This window comes from Sus scrofa, chromosome 3 (genome assembly GCF_054392235.1).
Source record: "Sus scrofa isolate SSC_HxYL_T2T_F1_AM1 chromosome 3, Sscrofa_HxYL_maternal_Yorkshire_Landrace_v2.0, whole genome shotgun sequence".
Taxonomy (NCBI): Eukaryota; Metazoa; Chordata; class Mammalia; order Artiodactyla; family Suidae; genus Sus; species Sus scrofa.
Window position 1 is genome coordinate 25,296,107 of NC_139385.1, and position 26,038 is coordinate 25,322,144.

Below are 26,038 nucleotides of genomic sequence, written 5' to 3' on the forward strand. Positions count from 1 at the left end.
CATGATGGGCACTTGGGTTGCTTCTACCTTTTGGTTATTATAAATAATGCTGTTATGAACATGGGTGTATAGATATTTCTTTGAGAACATGCTTGCATTCTTTCAGATTTTTTGGCTGTGTACCCAGAAGTGGAATTTCTAGATTTTATGGTAAATTTTCTGTCTTTAATTATTTGAATTAAAATGCTGTTTCCATAGTGGCTGCACCATTTTCCATTACTACCAGTAATGCATGAGGGTTCCAATTACTGTATGTTATTATTATTTTTGGTAGCAGCCATCCTAATGAATGTGAGGTGGTATTTACTGTGAGTTGGATTTTCATTTCTCTAATGATTAGTGATGTTGAGTGTTATTTCATGTGTTTAGTGGCCATATGTATATCTTATTTGGATAAATGTTTATTCAAGTCCTTTGCCTGCTTATATTTTATTGTTTAGGAGTTCCCACCATGGTTCAGTTGTTAAGGAACCCAACTAGGAACCATGAGGTTGTGGGTTTGATCTCTGGCCTTGCCCAGTGGGTTAAGGATCAAGCATTGCCATGAGCTGTGGTGTAGGTTGCACATGTGGCTCAGATTCAGCATTGCTGTGGCTCTGGCATAGGCTGGCAGCTACAGCTCTGATTAGACCCCTAGCCTGGGAACCTCCATATGCCATGGGAGTGGCCATAGAAAAGGCAAAAAAAAAACAACAAAAAATGTATTGTACCAATTATTTATGTATTCTGTATCTTAACCCTTTTTCAGATATATGTTTTACAAATATTTTCTCCCACTTTACAGATTGAGTCTACTGTGTTTTTTTTTTTTTTTTTTTTGTCTTTTCTAGGGCCACTCCCATGGCATATGGAGTTTCCCATGCTATGGGTCTAATCGGGAGCCACAGCTTACAGCAATGCCGGATCCTTAACCCACTGAGTAAGGCCAGGGATCGAACTGGCAACCTCATGGTTCCTAGTTGGATTCGTTAACCACTGCACCATGACAGAAACTCCAGAGTCTACTGTGTTTTTATTTAATCCTCACAGCACCATTCTTAGATGTATTTTGTATGTGCAAAAGCCAAATTATAGAGAGTTCAGTAGCTTTTACTAACCTGCCCCTGGTTTTACAGTTAGTACATGGTGGAGTAGGGATTCAAACTTACACTGACTGGCTCCAGAGCTGCTCTTCTCACCATCATATTATTTTAAGCTAATCTCTTGGCTCACTTTATGAAAACAAGAAACCTTGGTTTCTATGATTACCCTTTGTGGCAGGCCTTCTTTAAAAATAAGATTTATCCATATTTTTTAAAAGTACAGTGATGCTCATTATTTACATTTTCCATATTTGTGAGTTTTCTCCCTCACCAAAATTTATTGGTCATCCCCAAATCAATATCCTTGGTGCTTTTGGGGATCATTCATGGTTGTGTTCAGAGTGGCAAAAAATTGGGGTCACTGGATACACACACTCCCAGCTGATGTCAAACACTGATTCTGTCTTTTTGCCTTATTTCAACTCTCATAGTATAAACAAAGATCTTTTTCATAGTGTAGTTAGTGGCATGTTTTCCACATCTCTCGTTTGTGTGTGTGTGTGTGTATGTGTATATGTGTGTGATAGTGCTGTTTAAAATGGTCCCCCAAAGTAAAGTTGAAGTGCTATCTAATGTTCCTAAGTGTGAGAGGGCTGCGATATACCCTATGGAGAAAATACCTGTAGTAGATAAACTTCCTTCTAATATGAGTTATAGTGTTATGGGCCATTGAGTTCAATGTTAATGAATCAACAATATATTAAGTATTTTTAAACAGAAACACAAAAAACAAAGTTATGTATTGTTTTGTTGATGAAAATATTGTGGATGGGGCTTGCGCCACTCTAACCCTGTATTTTTCTAAGAGCAATCGTTCAGTATTTGCTAACTCAATGTTTTCTGCAACCTTATAGACCAGAGCTTCTTGGAATAAGGAGAAGTGACTGCATATCTTCTCATTTAAATCAGTGTAGCATGAAGGAAAGCTTCATTTATGTTAAAAAAATGAACTTGTGTAGAATCCCAGGGTAGATGATGTTTGTACTGTAAATTCAAAAAGTCTACTAGGCTTTCACATCTCCCACATCCCTAACTCTGTGGTATGGCTGGAAGATTCTCATTGTAGATGAGGAATCAAGGCACTGAGCAGTTGTGTGAGTTGTTTGAGGACACACCAGTGATTAGTTGTAGAAATAGACCTTTAGCCCAGTTTTCCTGGTTCTTTTTTTGGTGAGAATTTCCATCTTCCTTTCTATAATTAGAAAGGGGAAAGTGAGAGAACCCTTTCTGAATACCTGTAATGTGCCCCTTCTGGTTTTAGTCATTTGATGCATTTGATCTCTTGTGCTCTTTTCAGCAACTCATTGTGACAGGAGATGTTGCAGTCTTTCTAATGACCAAACTAAATGGAAATTAATTATTTTCCTGAGGAATTGTGAACTATCTAGTGCTGATAGAGTTTGAATCTTTTTTTTTTTTTTTTTTTGTCTTTTTGCTATTTCTTTGGGCCACTCCCGCAGCATATGGAGGTTCCCAGGCTAGGGGTCGAATTGGAGCTGTAGCCACCAGCCCATGCCAGAGCCACAGCAACTCGGGATCCGAGCCGCATCTGCAACCTACACCACAGCTCATGGCAACACCGGATCCTCAACCCACTGAGCAAGGGCAGGGACCGAACCCGCAACCTCATGGTTCCTAGTCAGATTCATTAACCACTGCACCACGATGGGAACTCCGAGTTTGAATCTTGATCCTCCAAATAATTTTTTTTGTTACTTTGTGCAGTTGTCTACTAAATGTCTCAGAAGGGAGAATTGGTGCAATGTAAATGTATAATTTCTCAGCTTGACTTTCCAATGGCTTTGCAAAATATCTGATTAATATTTCCTCTCATTTAGATTTGTGGTTTCACACATTCCACAAAATATAAAAAATTGAGATTAAATACAATGTTTTTTTCTAAAAGTTGTCCAATTTCAGTTTGCCTTAAGAGTTAAATACTACAGTGTGGTACATAATACACAATGGAATACTACTCAGCCATAAAAAAGAATAAAATAATGCCATTTTCACCAACATGGATGAAACTAGATTCTTATACTAAGCGTAGTAAGTCAGAAAGAGAAAACCAAATACCACATGATACCAACATATTTGGAATCTAAAACATGGCACAGAAGAACCTATCTGCAGAACAGAAACAGACTCACAGACATGGAGAGCAGACTTGTGGTTGCCAAGCAGGAGGAGGAGGGAGTAGGATGGACTGGGAATTTCAGCTTAATAGATGCAAACTATTACATTTAGAACAGATAAGCAATGAGGTCCTGCTCTATAGCACAGGGAACTATAGTCAATCACTTGTGATAGAACATGATAGAAGATAATATGAGAAAAATAAAGTGTGTGTATAAAACTGGGTCACATTGCTATACAACAGAAATTGACAGAACATTGTAAATGAACTATAATAAAAATTTTAAGAAAGTTAATTACATCATAATCATGGTATGAATGAATTTTATTTGTGGATTTTTATTATAAATAAATGCTTTCTTTTTATTTCTTTATTTTTTGTCTTTAGTCTTTTTAGGGCTGCACCTATGGCATGTGGAGGTTCCCAGGCTAGAGATCTAATTGGAGCTGTAGCTGCCTGCATCACCTAGAGCTATAGCAACACCAGATCTGAGCTGCATCTGCTTCGTACACCACAGCTCACAACAACGCTCGATCCTTAACCTACTGAGTGAGGCCAGGCCTCAAAACCCCAACCTCATGGTTTCCTAAGTGGATTCATTTCTACTGCACCAAGTAGGGAACTTCTAAATCCTTGTGTTTAGAGTGAATGAAAATGTCTTAATTAAAGCCCATGATTGGTGGTCTACCACTTTGAGAGTAAAAGAATTTGATCAAGGTTCTATGTGTCAATACTGGAACTGGACAAGGTAAACAGTTATGACCAAGCATCTTGGAGTAAAGCATTCTATAGGGATGAAAGGAAATGACTTCCCTTTTTTAATGTGTATATTATAGCACTTGGGTGAACTGTCACCCTTTTGTTTTATTTTGTTTTTCTCATACCCATGGCATGCAGAAGTTCCAGGCCAGGGATCAAACCCACACCACTGCAGTGACAATGCCAGATCCTTAATGTGCTGAGCCACACAGGAACTCCTATGCCCTCATTTTAAGGTATGTTTTATTATAAGTAATATTAAAGTGGCAGATTGAGATATATTTACTTCTATTTTGTTTGTGTGTTTCTAGTTTGTGTTGATTCTGTCATATTATTTATTGGAACTCAGAAAATCATAAGGCATGAATTCATTTTTATTTGTCTTAGATTTCATATGGTAGAGCTGGTAAAGTATTCAGAATTTTGAAAATTTTCCTTTTGTAGAAATTATTTGCAAGAAAAGTTATATTCTTTTAAAATTGAATCTGAAAGTCATTGACCAGAATGGAGAAATTAAGCAAGCACTATTTTTTTTTGTAGAAAACAATTGTTAAATCATCAATTTCATTTCTATATTCTGAGGGCAGAAACAATGTTCTGTTTTATATATTATTTGCTCATCATTGCATCTTCATGTATTAAGTGGTCTTTAAAATATTTTAGTTCTGCATTATTGATATTGGAAATTTGTACTTTGTTTAAATATTTATAGTTGTGAGATTTTTTTGTAATTCAGATAGTCAACTGGCTTCTTGAAAAGAAAACTTACTATAGTAATTTTTCTTTTGTTCATTGTATATAAATATTGTCCTCTTACATTTTTATTTATTCTCTTTCTCTTGTCCTTAGGGAAAACAGTGGAATTTGAGGGATAAGGTGAAAGGAGTAAATTATATTGGCTAAGAAGAGTGGGAGGCACTAAGCTGTTCTGAGCACTTACTAAATTGTTTCTAAGGGAAATCTGGGCCTAGCTCTCCTACTGATAGAAGATGGGAAGGACTTCTCTTCATAGGGTTTTCTGAGCTATGATTCAAAGAGTATCAACCCTGCCTTCTACCTGTTTGTTAAAACATGATTCCCCTATAATTTGGCAGCATTCAAGAGCCATACCAAAAAAATACCTGCCAGAAAGAAAAACAATTTCAAGCCCACTTCTGCTCAAACTAAAGCTCAACCTGGTTGGAAAGTATACATACTGATTATCTGAATAACATACTGTTCACTCCTCATTTCTGTTAGAGCTCCTCACTGGGGTGCCACCAGTGGGTGACCAACACACTGAGATGGTGCTTTCTCCCAGTTCACATCCAGCTGTGAGCAGCTTCCTCAGTTTTCCTAAGCATGCTATAGAGAAATCATTTTCTTTGCATATGTTCCAAGTAGAAAAGAAAGCACTGATCATTATGTTGTTTCTCAAAGCCTGGACCACCTTCATAACAACATTCTGGGGTGATTATGTGATATGAGGATTCTCTATCCCAAATTTACAAGATCTTCTAAGACCATATTCTGTGAGATGTATTAGACAGCAGCTTATGTATCTGCATTTTTGACAAGCTCCAAAGTTGACTGGTGGCAAACCAAAGTTTAAGAATTATTACTTTGATCTTATGGAGTGGAAGTGTAGTGGACATGCTCCGTTTGAGATAGAAAAGTCTGGTAGGAAGAATAGAGGTAGAGATTTGGGAGTGAGCAACATGCTAGTTGTATTTGAAGCCCTGGGAATGGGTGAAAATGCCCAGGGAGAGAAAATGGAACAGGAGGGAGAGAACCTTAGGATCATAACCTGGAGAATAGGAACATTAAAGGGGGAGCTTTGGGAAAGGTAGTCAATAATAGATTCTGTGAAGGGAAGGCAGAGAGGCAGGAGAACCAGTGGGCTGGTACAAGGGAGTCAAGATTTAGGGACATGAACACTGATAAGTTTCCATACCATTTTGAGGTAAGTGGTTCATTAGTGTCTTTAGTGAGGGTGGGCAAGTGGGCACAATACTGAAAAAATCTAGATTTGCAGGGAGGTGGGGTAGTCTGAATGTTTGTGGCCCTTTAAGGAAACATCTGTGAAGGGAAGGAGGATGGTTATTGGGGACAATGTAGGGTAAAAAGTTATGTGAAAAAATTCACTATGTAGCATAGAGGATATAACTGATAGAGCAAGGATCCAGAGAAGACAATCAGGATGGGATCAGGTGCACACATGGAAGTTTTAACCCTAAACAGGTGAGGCAGGAGTTAAGAAGGAGAATGGACAGAGATGAAGAGAAATTTGGAGGTCAGGTTGGGAATTTGAGACAAATGCCAGTTGATCCCTACTTTCTGTGAGGTGATCAGAGAGTGAAAGGATGGTATTAGGCATCTAGAAATTGCTTTAGGTGAAGCTGGCTTGATTCATAGAAGAATTCCTTTTCCCCCCCTATGTTTTAGGGCTGTGTCTGTGGCATATGGAGGTTCCCAGCCTACAGATTGAATCAAAGCTGTAGCTGCTGGCCGACAGCACAGCCACAGGAATGCCAGATCTGAATTTAATCTGTGACCTGCCCCAGCTCATGGCAAAGCCAGATCCTTAACCCACTGTGCAAGACCAGGGATCAAACCTGCATCCTCATGGATAATAGTCAGGTAGTCAGGTTTTTTAAAGTCTGTGAGTCAGTATTTGTACTGCAAAAAAAGTTCATTTTTTAGATTCCACATATAAGTGATAGTTTATGGCATTTGTGTTTCACTGTCCAACTAACTTCACTTAGCATGATAATTTATAGGTACATCCATGTTGCTGCAAATGCCATTATTTCATTCCCTTGTATGGCTGAATAATATCTGATTTTTTATATGTACCACATTTTCTTTATCCACAGCTCTGCTGATGGACGTTTAGGTTGCTTCCATGTCTTGCTATTTATATAGTGCTGCAATGAACACTGAGGTACATGTATCTTTTCGAGATGATGGTTTTCTATGGAGAGATGTCCAGGAGTGAGAGTTCTGGATCAAATAGTTTATTTTTTTTGTCTTTTTAGGCCCTCACCCTGGGCATATGGAGGTTCCCAGGCTAGGGGTCTAATTGGAGCTACAGCTGCAGGACTCCACCACAGCCAAAGCAATGTCAGATCTGAGCCGCACCTGTAAACCATACCACAGCTCATGGCAATTCTTGATCCTTAACCCACTGAGGGAGGCCAGGGATTAAATCCGCAACCTCATGATTCCTCATCAGATTCATTTCCACTGTGCTACTTCCCTTGTGGCTCACAACATAGCTACATGGCATTGCTTCTACAGAGGCTGTGGCTCAACTCCTAGCTCAGAAACTGCCATATGCTGCAGGTGCGGCCACTTAGTTTCTTGAGGACTCTTTTGGGGGAATGAAATAGTCTATAAAGTTAGACAGTGGTGATGATTATACACATTGGGAATGCTTTTGAATTACGCAGTTTAAGTGGAATACATTTAAATGTTATTATTTTAATCAAACTTTTTTATATTATGTTGAACATAAATATATAGAACCTTGTAAATAGAGTGACAGGAGCCATTAAATAAAAACATATACAGAAAATCAGACATGGAAAAGGAACTAAAGTTTGGATGGGGAATGAGCATTGATGGTGTCGAACTAGATCTGACAGAGTGGTTGCAGAACCATTGGGCCCATGGGCTCAGTGACTGCTGAAATGGCTCCTACCAGTGCAGGAACAGGACAGTAGTATGTGTGGGTTCAACCACCAGGGGTCTTAGTTCTGGACCTGGATCTTGGTCTTGTGCAGGCCCAGGAGCATGTTCTCTCTTGAGGGGTGGTCAATCCTCTTTGGGCTGATGGTCTAATGCAGGAACAGGTGCCAGTTCTCCTGGAGGAGGTGGGAATCCTGCCCTGGTTCTGGGTCTCCTGCAGAAGCAAGTGTATTTTCTCCCTGCAGGATCTCTGGATCCTGGCCTGGTTCTGGGTCATCTTTAGGCGTAAGTGCAGGTTCTCCCTGCAGGAACTGTGGATCCCAAACTGTGGTTCAGGGTCTCCTGCAAAAGAGGTGCAGGTTCTTCCCACAGGATTTGTGGATTGTGACCTGGCTCAGAAGCTCTTGTAGAAGCAGGTGCAGGTTTGCATTGCATTTGTGTTTCGTGATATGAATCTCAATCTCCTAAAGGATCAGGTAGAATTTCTCCCTGGTAATGTTCTGGATCCTGACCTGACTCTGGATCTCCTCCTGCAGGAGCTGGTGCAGGTTCCCCTGCAGGGCTTGTGGATCCTGTCCTGGTTCTGAGTCTCATGTTGGATATGAAATAGGATCTCCCTGCAGGAGTTGTGGATCCTGCCCTGACTCTAGACAGCCTGCAGGAGCAGGTGCCAGTTCATGCAGGAGTTGTGAATCCCAGGCTGGCTCTGAGTCTACTGTAGGAGGAGGTGCAGTTTCTCCTTGTAGATATGGATCCTTACCTGGCTTTGGATCACTCAACTAGAGCAGATCCAGGTTCCCTGTGCAGGTATTGTGTATCCTTGTCTCTTGTGGATTCAGAGGTGAGGGGCCTTCAGTGGTGGTGTGGCTCAGCAGCTCATCACTCACAGAGAGAGATTGGGTGACCCCATCCACCAGCCCCTTGGTGAGCTCTGGTGTGGGGCTCTGCCACAACAAGACCAGCAGTCAGCTTGTCCCAGAGGTATCAGAGTCCTGCCTGGCCATCCTCATTGCTGATTTTGCCCAATGGACCTTCCCCCAGATCAGGCCCATGCCTGTGTCTGTTTAGATATCCACACTAGAAGAGAGAGCTACCTAGAGGGTTTGGGATAAAGCTTGGTCAAAAGGGTGCTGCTTAGCTCTCAGTATCCTCAAGCAGCCAGATTTGACCTGGGGTTTGGACATGGCTGGCCGACCAGGCTTCTGATCTGCAATCAGCCTACTCTTGCTAGGGTCAGACCCACCCCTCCTAAGCCCTCCCTTCCCCCACCACCACACATACTGGGAGGGCACAGAGGGGTTCCTATCTGGGATCAGAGTGGTGGCCTGGCCTGGACTTGCCTACTCTTGGCCTCCCTTGTTACCTTCGGTTTCCTCTGGGAAAATGGCTGTAGGTGTCTCAAATGAGACCTAACCCACTACCTACAGCATTGAACGTGGCTGTTACTGGGCTGGCATCCCCAAGGCCACAACAAAATATGTTCCCTTGAGGGTCTTCAATGAAGTGAGCTGTGTAAGGACTTGTCTAGTATGTTGGTGCCTGGCTACCCAAGTTCCAAGTTCTCATGGCCTTGCTTGCCAGGGAAATGAGGTCACTGCCTGAGATCTCCTTCCCCAGGGTTACTCCTTCCACAAAGCTGCCCAAGAGCAGGCACAGTGACACCTACACAGCCCACCCCTAATCTCCTGGGAGGCCTGGGTGCCACCAGGGCCCTGACCCTGAGGATGCAATTGAGTTCAGACTCAGCTTCTCTTCCTCACTGGTGATGTGATCCTGGAGCAGCCACATGCCTCTCAGGATATCCCCATGGTCCATTTGCACAGTGGGGTCATTCTGGCTCTACTTCCCAGGGAAGCCATGAAGCATAGACCTATAACAATTTTCAGTGCCTGTAAAACCAACCCATGGGCTTCCATCCCATGGAGCCTATGCACAGACTTAGCAAAAGAAAGGTGACATGAAGGGCTGGCGTAGCACAAACTACAACTGAGACAGGCCTGGCTCTACTCTGGGATCTAGGGAAAGTCATTCACTTTCCTGCCTCTTTACTACTACCACTATGGGATGGTTGTAATTCAATAAAATCCATAGATAACCCCTCTGGCACACAACTTTCCAGGTCCTCCTCTTACATTTAGGTTCAAGTTCAAGTATCTCATCTTGGCCCCTGTGAAGGGCTCCAAGCATTCTTGCCTCCTGGTCAAACATCCTCCAAAGTAACCCTCACCTTTCCACAGTGGATGGACATTTTGACTGTGTTCTAACATATAGACCAGTTTAGGAAAATTGTGGGAGTTCTCCTCTTTCCCCTTTCTGTGTCCATTCTGTCTCTCAGTGTTTCTTCTATCTGACTCTTTCTCTCTTTCAACCCTTCCTTGTTTTTGTCTATTGATCTCTCTCTCTCCCTTCCCCCACACCCCATAGATATATTCACCAATCAGTGTAAATTTTGGTGACTTCCATGTGTTGGATGTTGTCAATAAAGCTGCCATGAGCTCAGGGGTGCATATGTTTTTTTTTTAAATTATTATAGTTTATTTACCATGTTCTGTCAATTTCTGTTGTACAGCAATGTGACCCCATTATAGACACACATACATCCTTTTTCTCACATTATCCTCCATCATGTTCCATCACAAGTAATTGGATATAGTTCTCTGTGCTGTGCAGCAGGATCTCATTGCTTATCCACTCCAAATGCAATAGTTGGTGTCTGGCTACCCCAAACGCCCTGTCCATCACATTTCCTCCCCCTCCTCCTTGGCAACCACAAGTCTGTCACCTATGTCCCTGAGTTTGTTACTTTTTCTGTAGATCAGTTAATTTGTGCCATATATTAGATTCCAGATATAAGTGTGCCATATGGTATTTGTCTTTTTCTTTCTGACTTACTTTGATTACTATGAGAGTCTCTAGTTCCACCCACGTTGCTGCAAATGACAATATTTTGTTCATTTTTAATGGCTGAGTAGTATTCCACTGTGTATATTCACCACATCTTCTAAAGCCTTTCATCTGTGGATAGACATTTAAGTTGTTTCCTGTCTTGGCTGTTGTGAATAGTGCTGTAATGAACACATCAGTGCCTGTATCTTTTTGAATGAAAGTTTTGTCCAGATATATACCTAGGTGTGGGATTGCTGGATCATATGGTAGTTCTATATTTGTTTTTCTGATTTACCTCCATACCATTTTCCATATTTGTTGTACCAATTTACATTCCCACAAATAGTGTAAGAGGGTTTCCTTTTCTCCACACCCTCTCAAGCAATTGGGTTTTGCAGACTTATAGAGAGCCATTTTGAATACTGTGAAGTTTACCTCAGTGGTTTTGATTTGCATTTCTCTAATAATTAGTGATGTACATTTTTTCATGTGTTTTTTTTTTTTCTCATTCAGCTGTGTGTCATTTTTGGCAAATTGTCTCTTCAGATCTTCTGCTTTGCAGTGGCTTTAACTCAGTTTGCATCTCTGCAGATGAATTTTCTAATTTTTCTTGGCTCCTTATATTTTCTGATTCCTTTCTAAAGTCATCTGCATGAGTGTTCATATCTGCTCTTAATTCCTTCATATTTGCCCTTCATTCCTTCAGTATCTTCACCATCTCCTTTTTGAACTTGGTGTCTGTTGGACTGCAGAAATCTGTCACATTTTTTTACTCCTTCAGGTGAACTCTCCTGTTCTTTTAACTGGCAATGCTTCCTGAGCTTCTTCATTTTTCTTATATTTTTTATATTCTGTGAATTAAGAGAAACCAACTACTGTAGTCTTGTTTGGCTATTTATGTGTGAGAGTGCTCCTGGGTATTTTGTAAGGGTTTACTATTTATATTTGGAATGAGGGTTTAGATGTTTGCTGTCTCTTTCCTCAGTGTGTGCAGGCTGTTATCCCCTTGATAGGGTGTTGTGCATGCTTCCAGGGAGATGGAGGCAATGGGAAGTGCTAATAGCCAGCACCTGTTTGCTGGACCCTTGACAGAAGCAGGGACCCAGAGGAAGTTGGCACAGGCTGCTCCTAGTTGCAGGGACCTGGGAAGTGGCATTGAGCCTCAGGAAGGTTTAGGCAATGCCAGAAGCATTTGGCAGTGACAGCAACAGGGTGTGTGTATTTCCATGGAAATTAGAGCAACAACAGGTGGTGCTCAGTTGCAGTGCCCTTCTCTGTGCTAACCTCTGAGGTGACTGGGGCCCAGAGTAGTGTCTGTTCACTGTCCCCTAGTGGTGTATGGTCACACAACCTCTGGAGTCGGAGATAACTGAGATGGTTTGCCCCCACTACCTAGAGACCATGCAAGAATCTACTCATCATGCTTAGCCAGTGCACAGATGTATGCATCCATAGCCAAAAAAAGGGGGGCCTCACTGCCCATAGATCTTACTTCCAAGAGTCTGTGCATGCACAGAGTAAGATATTCCTATGGCTATCTTCCCTTCCTCCTCTTGCCCTCCCCAGCAATGGCATCTTGCCCTCTTGCAGGCACAGACCTCACCCCAGGTTCCCTCATCTCTGGTTCTCTGCTCCCAAGCCCTTGAAAAACCACTCCCTAGCTTTCTTGGGCTGTCTCCACACCACCAATCCTAGTCCTCTCCCTGGAACTGAACTCCAGAGCCTGAGTCTCAGTGCTAAGCCCTTGCCCAGGTATCTCAGGCTATGGTGTTGTGAGAGGTGGTATTAATGGTCTGTGTGGCTCTCATTCTACTTTGTCCTCCTCAGTCTAGATGCTGCATTTTTCACTGAGGCTTTCAGGTCCCTCCGTCTTGGCTGATCTCCCCATCAGTTAAGTGGCTTCCCAGGGTATGGGTTCCTTTCCTTTTTCACAGCCCCCTTTGAGGGGTGCTGGTACTGTCCTTATTCCTTTTCTATCTCTTTTATTTCCTTTAGTTCTACCTAGTTTTGTGGAGGATTTCTTGCCCTTTTTGGAGGTTTAAAAATTTGCCAGTGTTTAGTAGATGTTCTTTGCAAATCATTCAACATGAAGTTTTTTTTTTTTTTTGATGTGTTTGTGGGAGAAGATGAATGCCACTTCTTACCCCTCTGCCTTCTTTATCCTGCCTCTCAACACTAAGTGTTTTGAGTGAAGATAAAGGCAGTTAGTTATAAATTAGATGGATTTTAGAGTGTATGAAGATATTGGAAACTGGCATAATCAGTCTCATAATTTTGCCTAGAATCAGAAAAATAAGTTATCCAAGAAAGCCTCTTAAGGAATTCCCATCATGGTGCAGCTGAAACAACTCTGACTAGGAACCATGAGGTTGTGGGTTTGATCCCTAGCCTTGCTCAGTGGGTTAAGGGTCCAGCATTGCCATGAGCTGTGGTGTAGGTTGCAGATATGGCTTGGATGTGGTGTTGCTGTGACTGTGGCATAAGCTGGAAGCTGTAGCTCCAATTAGACCCCTAGCCTGGGAACCTATATGCTGTGGCTGTGGCCCTGAAAAAGACAAAAAAGACAAAAGAAAAAAAAGAAAGCCCCTTGTCATTTCTGGGCATAGAACACTTAAATATGTACTACATCCATGGAATTTTTTAAGTTAAGAAGTGAGGACATTTGCAATATTTAGAGTTAAGTTTCAAATTATTATTTAATATACATCTTTTGATCTTATGTTATTTGAGGAGATTCATTGTAAAATGATTGGGGAATTCCATGGAACTAAACTTTTTAGCGTTAGCTGACAAGTTAGTTGACACTTAAATTTTATATGTTGATGAACATATGAAATTTCTACCTTACATACCATTTTGAGAAAAAATTTGGTAGGTAATTTATTGAAATAATTTGTATCCATACTAGTCTTTCTGGAAGTTTGTGGTTTTGCATATAGTGAATCTATGTTTGAGGTACTAGAAGGAGCAATACAAAAGTACAACACCAGAGGCTCATTATCTGCAAGTACTGGAGATGCAAACAGCAAGATCTAGTGTGAGATGGTTTGAGTTATACCTAAAAAGATGAAGGCATGAGTTAGAATAAAGTATGTCAGAATCTTGTATATATTAAACTTTTTCTCTGGATTTGAATTGATGGAGAGGATATGATAGCTTTAAAATGGTTTTCAAGCTCAGAAAGGAAACTCCTGGAGTTCCCTGGTGGCCTAGTGTTAAAGGATTTGGCATTGTCACTGCTGTGATGCAGGTTCAACCTCTGGCCTGGGAACTTGTACACGCCACAGGCACAGTGCCCCCCCTCCAAAAAAACCCCACTCCTAATGATCTTGATTATATGAAATGAACCATGAGCCAGGAAGAAAGTATGGGAATGTCCCTATTGTGCCAACATTGACATTATAAACTCCATGCACTGAAGATTCACTTGCATTATAGTAAGGTTCCTAAGAACTCATTTGGCATAATCCCTTGATTCATTTTCCAACCCAAAATGGAATAGAAGCAATAAATACCATGCCCAAAGCCTGGGTCCTAGACCCAATTCTGAAAATAACTCTTACTGTGTGATCTTGGGCAATTATTCCCTGTTTTCATTTCCTTAAAATAAAAAGTACTAATTGTAAATGGTTTTTCATGTCTCTTCCAGCTCTAAAGAGCCGAGAAATCTGAGGCAAGTGTTTTTGTTTGTTTGTTTGACCTTCCCACTCTACAGTCTTGATTAAAATTTTAACACCCCCCCTTAACTGATCATAGGATCTTAGAAAGATGATTTAATAACTTAGTTGTTCCCTCATCTTAAATGGGGTTAGTATTTAATAATAAATGGGAGTTGGGAGAAGGCAAATATTTCCTTCTTCTTTTTAATTTAATTTTTATTTTGTTACAGAATAAAATACATATATTTAAACACAGTTACATTCACACAGATTATTATATCATGGATCTTAAGAAACAGATTAAGTGACTCCCTCTGGAGAAGTGGAATGGGAAATATGCTGAGACAAACAGGAAATTTATTCTATACTTTATCCCATTTTGTATGGCTTTCATCTTTACCATTTAGTGTTATCTATTACATTTCAATTTTTCTTTAAATATTAGCATTATATTAAAATTGTGTATATTATGCAACTAAAATTTATAAAGAAGAAAGCCTTATATACCATTAAATATTTTATATAGCATAATAAAAAGAATAACGACTGGCAAGAATAACAAAAATAATACACCCTCTGAAAATAAGTAAAATATAAAATGCATAAGTTGGTTAAAAAACAGTGTAGCTATATAAATATGTCCTCACAATTTGTTACATCTTATTGATTCTTCAATATAGGCATTACAACATTCTAGATGGTGTGATAAACAAGACATTATAGACCTTACATTGTACCATGGAGAGAAATGGTTATTAATAATACAACTGTAGAACTGTATTAATTAATTGTACAATTGCATTATTTAATTATAACTATCATAAATTCTTTGATGGAGAGGAAATCAGAATCAGATCTAAGGAGACTTCAGCATTCCAAGAATGATGTCAAATGACCCCCTTCATGGTGGATTATGGACTTATTTACTGTGAGATATATTTCTCCTCCAGAGATTCCTTGTTTGTGTATCAATTGTAGATTTCTGGTTTGCAGTTATTCTGAAGTTTTGATATGAGTCTATATGTATATGAGATTGTTTTAAGTTGTATGTCGCTTAATTGCAAGTTCATCTCCAGTGTCCTGCATTTGTACCCACCTCTTCTCATGATTTCTGATTTTGGTGGTATAATTATGCATGGATGATTTTGTATCTTTGCTGTATATATACCTTTATTGGTGAGCCTTGTCATTTGTGGAATTTTTGTTTCCTTTTGCTGTCTTTTCTTTTCTGCCTAGAGAAGTTCCTTTAGTATTTGTTGTAAGGCTGGTTTAGTATTGCTGAATTCTCTCACCTTCGCTTATCTGTGAAGGTTTTGATTTCTCCTTCAAATCTGAATGAGAGCCTTGCTGGGTAGAGTAATCTTGGTTGGAGTTTTTTTCTATTCATCATGTTAAGTATATCATACCACTCCCTTCTGGCCTGCAGAGTTTCTGCTGAAAAATCTGCCGATAACCTTATCGGGGTTCCCTTGTATGTTGTTTCTTTTCCCTAGATGCTTTCAAGATTTTCTCTTTGTCTTTAATTTTGGTCAGCTCGATTAATATGTGTCTTGGTGTATTCCTCCTTGGGTTTATTTTATATGGTACTCGTTGTGCTTCCTGAATTTGAGTGAGTGGTTCCTTTCCCATGTTAGGAATGTTTTTGGCTATTATCTCTTGGAATATTTTTTCTGTCCACTTCTGTCCCTCTTCTCCTTCTGGCACCCCTGTAGTATGGATGTTGGTGCGTTTAACACTGTCCCAGAGTTCTCTGAGCCTCTCTTAATTTTTTTTTCAGTCTTTTTTCTGTTCTGCATCTGTAATTTCCACTAATCTGTCCTCCACCTCACTTATTCGTTCTTCTGCCTACTGTATTCTGCTGTTAGCTGCTTCTAGTGAATTTTTTATTTCAATTATTGTGTTTTGCATCTCTTCTTGTTTAAGTTTTATATCTTGTATCTCTTTGCTCAGTGTGTCCTCTATGTTATCCATCTTTGCCTCCAGTTTATTTCCAATGTCTTGCATCATCTTCAGCATCAACAATCTAAAGTCTTTTTTCCTGGAGGCTGAGAATCTCCTCATCACTTAGCTGATTCTCTGGGGTTTTTCCTTTCTCCCTCATCTGAGTTATAGTTCTCTGTCTTTCCATTTTTATAGGTGTTTGGTGTGGTGATTTTTTACAGAAAATAGAGTTGTAGCTGCTCTTGTTTCTGTTGTCTGCCCCCCCTTGTGGATGAAGTCTGTTTGGGGGCTTGCTGTAGGCATCCTGATGAGAGGAGCTGATGCCTGCCCACTGGTAGGTGGAGCTGATTCTAATCCCTCTGGTGGGTGGGGCTTGGTCTCTGGTTGGGATTAGGCAGCTGTGTGCATGAGGGGACTTTAGGTAGCCTGTTTACTGAGGGGTGGGGCTGTGATCCCACCTGGATTGTTGTTTGCCCTGGGGCTCCTCAGCACTGACTGATGGGTGGGGGGAGATTTTCCCAAAATGGCCACCTCCAGAGAAAGTCAGCTGCTGAATATTCCTGAGAACGTTGCCTTCAATGTCCTTCCCTCACAACAAGCCACGTTCAATCCTGTTTTCCCAGGATGTCCTCCAAGAAGTGCAGTCAGGTTTGACTCAGATTCCTATGGAGATTTTGCTTTGCCCTGGGACCCAGTGCACATGAAATGCCATGTGCACCTTTTAAGAATGGGGTCTCCATTTACCCCAGTCCCATGGAGCTCCTGCACACAAGCCCCACTGGCCTTCAATGCCAGATGCTCCTGGGGCTCTTTCTCCCAGTGCCAGATCCCCACACATGAGGGTTTGATGTGGGGCTCAGAACTCTCACTCCTGTAGGTCTCTGTGAACCAGTTAGTTTTCAGTCTGTGGAGCTTCCCACCCGGGAGGTATGGGGTTGTTTATATGCAAAATTGCCCCTCCTACCTCTTGATGTGTCCTCCTCTTTTTCTTCTTGAGTAGGGTATCTTTTTGTTTTGTTATTTTGGGTTTTTTTTCTTGTTTGTTTGTTTTTAAATAAAGATTGAAGGAAGCACTCAAGAGAGGTTGGAGTCTGGGGAAAAATTAATAAACGGGAACATATATTATCTGGCACACAGTAGGCCACCAGTGTTACCTGATCAAATAATTCATACTGACATGGTGGTATAATATTTGGCCTTTTTTATGCTTTTGGACTTTTGGTTTAGGTTATAAATGCAGATTCCTCTCTGTATTTCAGGAATTTCAAAATCTGCATTCAGATATTCTTAGGAAAAGCTGGTATGCTTGTGATTTGATCTATCTTTTCCTTCTGGCACCCACCACAGATGTCATGCCTGCATCACACCCCCACATCCTTGTGACTGACAGTTACATTGCTGGACTTGCACACTCCCAACACACCCCTCTTCTCAGGAGCAGGGAGGCTCATCAGTGGGGAGAGTTAAAATTCACTGAAGCCATCTGTCTTTTGTTGGAGGAAGCAATTTAGCCATAAGTTGTGGCTACTCTGTTAACAGATTTACAAGTAGTTAGGGTGGATCTGGCACAGGCCCAAGTCACCAATGGGACACATGAGGACTAATTTAAGAGCTACTGCATGAAGAAACCTCCCTTAGATACATTGGGCTTGGTTATGTGCAGGGTGTCCATTAAGGTAACATAATAGAAGATGGAAACCATCTAGGACAGGAAGGGAGAGCCTATGTTTAACCTCTGCTGGGGTGTGTGCATGAATTAATGGCAATTTGTTTTATTGTGTTGGATTATGTTTGTGCTGAGCCTCTCTCAAACTACTAAAGAATTGAACCTTGCTTATCATATTCTGCTGTGGAAAGTTGTTAAGAGTGAGGTCACTTATCAGTTTGTGTGATTTATGGCAAAACTTTCTGTCCATTGATAGATAGCATTTATGATTTCCTGACGTGATAAATGTATATATTGATAGCTCTATTTACTCATTATATGCCTTCTCTATGTAAATGTAAGTTCTAGAAAGTCAGCAGCTCGTGTTCATTCTGTTCACAACTGTATCTCCAAAGCCTATAAGTGTGGTTGGGACCTGGTAGGTGGTCTTTAGATATTTGCCAAATGGAGGGACCTGATGCAGTATTTGAATGTTGAAAACTTTTGAGTAGAAGGTGGCCAACTGAGGCCTGAGGTCCAAGTCCAGCCTTCTACCAGCTTTTTGTGAATAAAGATTTATTGCTCCTTTGCTGGCACACTATCTGTGGCCACCTTTGCACTGTAATTCAGACTTGAGTAGTTTTGGCAGAGAACATATTGTCCAGGAAATGTAACATCTCTACTCTGGTGATTTAGAGGCTTGGCTGAGAGCATGGACCTTGAGATCTATTTCTTTCCTGGCCACGTGGCTATAATTGAAGCTGAGACTGGACTTAAATCACTAGGAAAAGATAATGATTCCTATCTCAATAAATGATTCACTGAGATGCAGCCTCAGTTAGGCAGGGAATTGGCTGCTGTTATGGAGCCCTGGGTGGTGAGCATTCACCCCCTGTTAGCACCTTTATTGGCAGGGCACTGGCCAAAGGAAGTGGCTGAGGCATGGCTCTTCCATAGGTGGCAGCTGAACCGTGCTGGGCCTTGTCCCCACCTCCTTTCTGCTCCAATGCCATTGCTGTCTCATACTTCCTGCTGTGTGATGTGCTAAGTTTTAGTTTTTAGAAACAACTGTTGTTTTATTATCATAGGAACTACTAATACTGCATCTTCAGAAGTCAGAATACAATTTAACTTTTATGAAGTTCTGCCATATTTAAAGTAAAAAGAAAAAAATAGCATAATTTATACTTAGGGATATACTTTTGCAAATAGATTGCCTTCAAGGGGACAAAAATTATAAAGCAATGATAATACCATCCCCTCCTATACACTCATGAAAAAGCACATCCATTTATGTTTCATAAAATTAATAAATTCTCTTGAGCATTTGAAAAACACAAAGGGGTATGATGAAAGTGGTTTAAAACTACCATATATATTCTCACCACCCAGAGGCAAATTTGACTTTTAATGTCTTCTTCTCCCATTTAAAATATTGAGGAGTTCCTATCATGGTGCAGTAGAAACAAATCTGACTTGGAGCCATGAGGTTATGGGTTTGATCCCTGGCCTCGCTCAGTGGGTTAAGGATCTGGCATTGCTGTGAGCTGTAGTGTAGATCACAGATGTGACTAGGACCTGGCATTGCTATGGCTTGGTGTAGGCTGGCAGTAACAGCTCTGATTAGACCCCTAGTCTTGGAACCTCCATTTGCCGCAGGTGTGGCCTAAAAAGACAAAAAGCAAAAAACAAATTAATAAATATATATATGAACAAAATATTGAGCTATAAAAACATTTTGTCTTTTTTTTTTTTTTTTGCTATTTCTTTGGGCCGCTCCTGCGGCCCACGGAGGTTTCCAGGCTAGGGGTTGAATCGGAGCTGTAGCCACCGGCCTACGCCAGAGCCACAGCAACGCGGGATCCGAGCCGCGTCTGCAACCTACACCACAGCTCACGGCAACACCGGATCCTTCACCCACTGAGCAAGGGCAGGGACCGAACCCGCAACCTCATGGTTCCTAGTCGGATTCGTTAACCACTGCGCCACGACGGGAACTCCTATAAAAACATTTTGTATTGCCACCTTTTTAACTTCGTATTGTAAATATTGTTTTAATTCATAAAAATATGTTAGGTGTAACTTTTGATGTTTCTACCAGTTTTATATTTTGAGAAATGTCAACTCTTTAGAAAAGTGCAAGAACAGTGTGATGAGCACCTGTATATGCCTCTTCTGGAACCACCAGTTCTTAAATTTTTACAGATTAATTTAACCTCCTTCTAGAGCCTATTTTTTTCTTTTTTTTTTGGTGAGCCCTAACCATGATTTTTAATAACTGTACATATTTCATCTTGTTTACATATTAATCATTCTCTTAATATGGATATTTAGTTTCTTTTATCTTTTTCCATTTTAAATTTAGTGAGCATCCATGTTAAGAACTATACATACAGGATCTTTCCACAGAAAAGAAAATTATGGACTTGGAGAATAGACTTGTGCTTGCCTAGGGGGAGGGGAAAGGGGAGGGAGAGGGATGGATTGGGAGCTTGGGGTTAATGCATGAAAACTATTGCTTTTGGAATGGATTAGCAATGAGATCCTTCCGTGTAGCACTGAAAACTATGTCTCGTCACTTACCACAGAACATGATAATGGGATTTTTGAAAAAGAATGTATGCATGTATGTGTAATTGGGTCACCATGCTGTACAGTAGGAAAAAAAAATTGTATTGGGTAATAACAAAAAAAAAAATCAAAACCCAACAGGGTAGATATTACAGAAGAAAGGATTAAAGCTGAGTGAATTTTAGTAACTTGCCAAAGGACAAGTATCTAAGAGGTGATGGAGCTGAAGCTGGAATCCAGATGTCTTGGATTCCAAATTCTCTTAGTCAATTCCTAGTGCTGCCTGTCTGCCTTCCTCTTATATCATAGCTCTTCTGCTGAGTCCTCCTGATTTGGTGCCCCGTCAGCTCTTGGTGCCTTGTCTTCTCAAGTGCATCCATAGGTCATTTTGATGTTATGTCTTCACTTGCTCCCCACCTCCTTGGACCATGAGAAGCTTTTAGCTGGATCTGTATGTTAGTCATCGAGTATTCCCAGTTTGTGGCATAGAGTAGCTTCTCAGTAGTTATCTCTTGGATAAACGAACAAATCATTGCAAGTATCTTCATGCATATTACTAAATTGTTCTTTATCAACCTTGTACTCTAATTTTATTAGCAAGATTTCCAGCACTAGCTCACTGCATGATCACTGGCCCTAACAACTGGAAGACCCTGTTGTTTCACCCATTTTATATCCACATTTCTCTTCTGATTTTCTGTAGGAGAAAGATATAGGTATCCCATTTTGTTGAGTGAATATTTTATTTTTACAAAAAATATCACTTGTTTTCCTAATAAAATACATATTCATTGAAAAAAGATTAAATCAAGAGACAAAAAAGAGAGGAAAAGGGAGTTCCCATTGTGACTCAACATAACAAACCCAACTAGTATCTGGGTTAGATCCCTGGCCTCACTCAGTGGGTTAAGGATCCAGCATTGCTATGAGCTGTGATGTAGGTCACAGATGTGGCTCAGATCCTGCATTGCTGTGGCTGTGGTATAGGCCAGCAGCTGCAGCTCCAATTAGAAACTAGCTTGGGAACATCCATATGCTGCAGGACAGCCCTAAAAAAAACAAAAATAAAAAGAGAAAAAAGTATTAAAATTCCCAACATTCTGAAACTTCTTTGATAAACAGACAAAACCTTCTGGTGTTTTTGCATCTTTAAAAATAAAGCATACTTTGCATCTTTCTTTCTTAAAATAATATTTAATGTAAATATTTTTCTATATATTAATGGGCCTTGAAAGCAAGATTTTCAAAAATGAAATAGTATTATCTGAAGGAAAAGAAAAACATATATTTATTGCCCAAACCACATTCCATGATTGTTAAACAGCCACAGTGAACAGTTGAGAACATGAATTTTTGTACATGTCACGAAGTACTTGATTTTTAGATGAAAATATATCAAATATACAGAAAAGTTAAGATGTTAGTATGACAAATCCCCAAAGATCTACTCTGCACATATTTTTAGGTAGCCAATAACTTGACTTTTAGGGTTGGAATTCCTGAATGGTTAGGAAGAAAGGAATGTTTAGCATCTAAGGAAATGTTTCTATCTTGGTATCTCCTAGTTTATATCAAATGGAAGTTAGATGTGCCAATCTGTGCAAATGTAGTTCAGGCTGTCTCATATCTATTGTATTTATCCAGTCTTTTTCTTTGATTCCTTTGGGGACACTTCTTTAATACAACTTCCCTTGAGTACCACTTGAAGAGCTGGCACAGCTGCAGACACAGCTGTGGCTTTTTTAGTTTTACCTGGAAACTCATCATTCACACTCCTCAAACCCTGCTAGATGTGTTCTTGCTTCCTTGTTGGTAGTATTGTGATACCACTGTTTATTTACACATTGAACATTTGTGATGACATCATTATGAATGATCCCATGTAATTTTCATTGTGTGTTTTGAGGGTTATACATGGCTTTCATTGCCACTCATTTCAAAAAGGGAAGTAATAGATATCATAAGGGTAGAAACTCACCAGCTTATTCTTAGGCTCCCCTGCTTTTTTGATACACAAGTTTGATCCTCTCATTTGTAGTCTGCATCCAGTACTGACCTTGTTTATTGTGCTGACTACCTGAACTTTCATGCAAAATATTATAGAAGAAAACGAAGAGGATAGAAACACCCCCTCCATTGAAAAACATCATTTCATCCCCTCACAGGCAGTTGATTCCAAAACCCTCACTTAATATCATTAATGTGGTTTCCCTTTTTTAATGAAGAATGGAAAGATTAACTAACTCTGCTGTGCATTGATATATTTTGTATTTTTTCATTGCTCATTGCTCTCATTTTTGATGTAGTTAGTTGTTTACTTTAACTTACTCTTTGATTTCATATCTTAATTATTTCTGTTAATTGTGCATCATCCTACTTAATCTGAAAGGGCAATGACATTGAAGGGAAAGGGGCAGATGGAAAAGTTTCAGTACGATTTTAGCAACTACTCCAAATATCTATATGTTTATTTTTACTTTTTTCCATTCTTAGATCTAGGGTACCCTCAAGAAAAAGGAGGCAAAATTCTCTTCAGACATCAAAAGCTGCCATAGGGGAGTTCCCGTCATGGCGCAGTGGCTAACGAATCCGACTAGGAACCATGAGGTTGCGGGTTCGGTCCCTGCCCTTGCTCAGTGGGTGAAGGATCCGGTGTTGCCGTGAGCTGTGGTGTAGGTTGCAGACGTGGCTCGGATCCCGTGTTGCTGTGGCTCTGGCGTAGGCCGGCGGCTACAGCTCCGATTCGACCCCTAGCCTGGGAACCTCCATATGCCACTGGAGAAGCTCAAGATAATGGCAAAAAGACAAAAAAAAAAAAATCATTCACTTATCTTTTGGAGACTGAAAAGTTGAAAAATATGTGTGTGTATATATATATATGTACGCATATTCTGATGTACATTATGCAATAAGAGTGCTAATTTAGGAGAAATAATCCTGAAAATGGCACTCTCTGGTCTGATTTTGTGATCCTCATTCTTGGCAGCATTTTCATTTGCCACTTAATTTATCCAAGTATGCTTTATAATTTCCTTCATCTTAGCAATATATCTACAATTGTTAGTTAGAGGTCAAGTTTTGCTGTCTTCCCTGTTAAATTTTCAAAATACTTCCCATGAAATTCCAAATGGAAAAAAAAATATATATATATATAGCTATGTCCATTGTAGAGTTCCCCCCATGTTTAAACTTAACTTTCACATGTGAGATCTGAATTATTTCAAAATGATTTTAAGGGGTCATCATCTTGTTCATTATTGATAGGAAATGCAAAGAATATTCAAGGTGTAAAAATTGTCATAGATTAGTGTTCTTGTATAAGCCTTAAGAATTTGAAGCTTACCTGCCTAATGGTTTGATGATTTTACTATAGAAACATACTATATAGGTACACACCCATAATACATACTTGGAAGTATAAAAAGCCTTGGGTCATTTTTGGCTTGTGTGGAGTCTTTCTTGTTTCTCCTATTATTTCTGAAATAATTCAAGATGTCTGTTTAATAACTTTTCCTATTTTGCAGCATCCTTTGTGCCTATAACATTTTAATGAGGCCAGATGATTTTCAACAAAAACTATCTTCTTAGGCAGCTTAGAGACATTGCCAGTCAGAGATTTCTTTCTTTTCCCTTTGCCAGTACTTGGTGGTGCTATACTGATAATACTGTTACTTGGGAAGAGTCTTTGCTGGACAAGAACCTGCTAACATCTGGGTGGGCTGGAGCACGTCCAGTTTCCATCAGTATGACACAGCCTTTGACTTGGACAGAGTTCATATAGTCACTGTCACTCTAGGAGATGCAAAGGGAAAGGTGCATGAAAGGTTGGTTTTCTTCAATATTTGAAACATGAATGACATCTGATAAATGTAGGCATTTTTTTCTCTTGGATTTCATGCCCGAGATAATATTCTGTTTATAGGAATAATATAATGAAGCCCTTAGTGTCATCATCTTTTGGTTGTTCATACAAACCTAGAAGGAATCTTAAGGTATTAAAAGTGAAAAACATTGTAAAGTCAGAGAAGTGGATTTTCTTAGGATAATAATCAGCTATTTCTTCAGGTGACATTGTACTTAACTAATGGCTTGGGTTATCATTGCTTAGTTAACTTTCATTTTAGGGATTAAAGATGGAAGAATGTGAGGCCATTAGCCTAGGGTCTGATCTGTATCTTAGGAACTGGTTGTGTGGTTGGGAGAAAAAGTATAGACAGAATGACCTAGTGGTTAGACCAAGTGGAACTCAGACTGAGGAGTAGTGGTTTCTTTCCTTAACTGCATTGACTTGCTGTTTGGCATTGGGTAAGTTAATGACACTTTCTGTGCCATCCTTTTTCATTTGTAAAAACAAACCAAACCTTCAAAAAGGGAAGAAGGCCATCTTCCTTGTGAAATAAGACAATAGAATATCTGGCAGTTTGCACCTACCTTTTGAGCTCATGCGTATTCTCTGATCTTCTTGGTTGGGTCCCATCGACAAAGCCCACATAATATTGCTTTTATTTTAGATCTGTACCACATTTTTTTTTTCTTTTTAGGGCCACACCTGCAGCATATGGAATTCCCATGCCAGAGGTCAAATTGGATCTGCAGCTGCCACCCTAACAGCCACAGTAATGTTGGATCCAGGCTGCATCTGTGACCTGGGCTGAAGCTTGCAGCAATGCTAGATCAATCCCTAACCCACTCTGCGAGGCCAGGGATGGCACCTGCATCCTCACAGACACTGTGTATGGTTCTTAACTCCCTGAGCCACAGTGAGAACTCCAACACCATCATTTTTGGTAGCCCGAAGCTCTCTCTCCTGCCTTCAGATTTTAACATTCGAATTGTACTGACCTTAGCACTTGAGACAGTGGGCCTAGCAAAATCCTCCAGTAAAGAGTGCTTTACATCAGTATGGGGACCCCAACCACCTGTCCACAATATTCTGAGGGATATATTTGATTTTCAGAGATGGCAACAGTGAAGGCAACAACTCAATATAGGGTTGTAATACCTGACTGATGACTTAGGTGTAGGGAATAGGCTAGGGAAGATTGTTGAATCTTACATAAATAGCATATAGAAACATAGGTAACTTTTTAAAAAACTATTAAAGTATAGTTGATTTATAAAGTTGTGTTAATTTCAACACAGCAAAGTGATTCAGTTATACATACATATATATATATATTCTTTTCCCTATTTTTCTATTATGGTTTATCAGAGGATGTTGAATATAGTTCCCAGTGCTGCTCTACAGTAGGACCTTGTTCCTTCTCCATTCTATATATACATCTGCTAGTCCTAAACTCCCAATCCTTCCCTCCCTTACCCCCTTGGCAACAACAAATCTGTTCTCTGTGTTGAAACACTGCCAGCTTCTGATTATTCAGAAGCTGACTTTATCTCAGCCTTCTTTTTCTTTCCTCCTACTTGCCTCCATCTGGAGTTTTTGCAAACCTCATCAACACATGCACTGTGTAGTGGCCACAAAAAGACAAGGAGGCAAAATTCAAATCATTTATGTTTGCTACCATGTCTGGTAAAGGTTGGTGAAGGTAAAACCCAGGTGGGGTTTGCTGTTAAAATCATGGATTTTGCTCACATCCCAGCTCAGTCTGTCTCTCAAAACAGGTGGCCAGGAATTATCCAAAAAGGGACTTAAATGTGGCCAAAATTGACATATATTGAATCACTAATG

At 40.1% G+C, this 26,038-nt stretch overlaps 2 long non-coding RNA genes across 2 annotated transcripts in view; one reads left to right on the forward strand and one right to left on the reverse strand.

Moving 5' to 3' along the window:
• The window catches only part of LOC102157759 (uncharacterized), a 215,586-nt gene that overhangs the window by 186,647 nt on the left and 2,901 nt on the right, over positions 1-26,038 (forward strand). The window lies entirely within an intron of this gene.
• Positions 21,615-26,038, reverse strand: part of LOC146404479 (uncharacterized) — a 33,176-nt gene continuing 28,752 nt past the window's right edge. Inside the window, exon 5 of the long non-coding RNA XR_014840501.1 lies at positions 21,615-24,141. This is a non-coding gene — a long non-coding RNA (uncharacterized LOC146404479). The remainder of the gene's footprint in view (positions 24,142-26,038) is intronic.